This window comes from Echinops telfairi, unplaced genomic scaffold, assembly GCF_000313985.2.
Source record: "Echinops telfairi isolate 266 unplaced genomic scaffold, ASM31398v2 ScPeMD7_443;HRSCAF=831, whole genome shotgun sequence".
In the NCBI taxonomy this organism is placed as follows: domain Eukaryota; kingdom Metazoa; phylum Chordata; class Mammalia; order Afrosoricida; family Tenrecidae; genus Echinops; species Echinops telfairi.
Window position 1 is genome coordinate 53833330 of NW_022104341.1, and position 1669 is coordinate 53834998.

The window sequence follows — 1669 nt, forward strand, 5'->3', positions numbered from 1 at the left end:
AACCCCCTGCCTGTCCTGGAGCGCTACATAGAGCTACTGTGCTGGGGCCCCACCTGCTACAGTGCTGCATACAGCACAAGGCAGCTATACCAGTGATCTCCAGCGCTCAACACCACAGCAGGAACTGCTGCCTGCTCTCTACTGTGATTTTGCCTTCAAGGGTAATTCTGGGGGGAGGAAGCAATTAAGAAGTAGAGGAAAGTTGTATGTTTCCTCATTGCTATACTGCACCCTGCCTGACTCATCTCCTCCCTGTGACCCTTCTGTAAGGGGATGTCCAGTTGCCTACAAATGGGCTTTGGATCTCCAATCTACCCTCCCCCTCAATCACAATGATATGATTTTTTGTTATTTGATACCTGATCCCTTCGACACCTCGTGATCGCACAGGCTGGTGTGCTTCTTCCATGTGGGCTTTGTTTACCAAATCCATTTCTTTAAGTAAAGCATACCTTACAGCAATATGGCCTCATTCACATAACAAAGAAATCACTCTTTCCAAATGGGCTCACAGCCATAGATATGTCAGGATTTACTACACACATATAACTCTATGTTGATTCTGACTCATAGTGATCCTATAGAACAGAGTAGAACTGCCCCCACAGGGTTTCCGAAGCTGTAATCTGTATAGAAGCAAACTGCTACATCTTTCTCCCATGGATTAGCCGGTAGATTGCAACCAAGGATCTATCAGTTAGCAGTCAAGCTCTTAACCACTGTACCACTGTTTCACACATGGAAAAGGATATATGTCATGTGAAGATAGTAGCAGTAGCCAAGGAAGGACAAGATACTCCCAGGACTACAAGGAGTTGGAGGTGACAAAGAAAAACCTTCTACTAGAGCTGACAGAGTGAGGATAATCCCACTGACGCCTTGAATTTGGACTTCTGGTCTCCAGAAGGGTGAAGAACTAAATTCTTTTCTTTAAAGGCACCCACTTTGTAGCATTTTGTTATGGCAGTCTTAGGCAGCGAAGACTTACATATCTTTAAAAAATGTTTATGGAAATACCTTCAGCTTACAGGGGAAAGAAATGTGACTCATTTATGGTTGAAAAGAATTTCTGTCTCCCTCATCTATCACTCCCTTGACAACTGCAATAATTTACCTTCTTTAAAAAATGTCCCGGGGACTTTCTTCCATATCAGTTTTTATGCTTCAACAAAATGAAGTGCCGTTAAAGAATAGTGTGTGTGACTTTCGCTGGAGTGGCTACAGACATTAATATCACAAACACTTACTCATCTTTTCACTAAGAGGCTGATCAACTATAGAAAAAATATACTCTAAGGAAGAAATCCCATCTTCAATAACAAAAACATTCAAAAAAAAATCAGTGTAAATTCTAAAACTCACTAGCTCCCCATTCCAGTCTCGCCTCCAGGGAGGACGCTACTCGGCCATTGCTGCCGTGGCTCGTGGTCCCAAGAAGCATCTGACGCGCGCAGTTGCCCCAAAGCACTGGATGTTGGACAAACGGGGGTGTTTACTCCTCGTCCCTCTACTGTCCCACAAGCTGAGCAAATGTCTCCCGCTGATCACTTTCTTAAGAAATAGACTTAAGTATTCTCTGACTGGAGCTGAAGTTAAAAAAATTTGCATGAAGTGGTTCATTAAGATTGATCACGAAGGGTCGAAGGGACCAGGTATCAAGCACCAAAGG

The 1669-nt window shown here is 43.6% G+C and overlaps 1 pseudogene; it reads left to right on the forward strand.

The window, feature by feature from the left end:
- LOC101656962 overlaps window positions 1-1669 on the forward strand; it is a 106125-nt pseudogene that overhangs the window by 103173 nt on the left and 1283 nt on the right.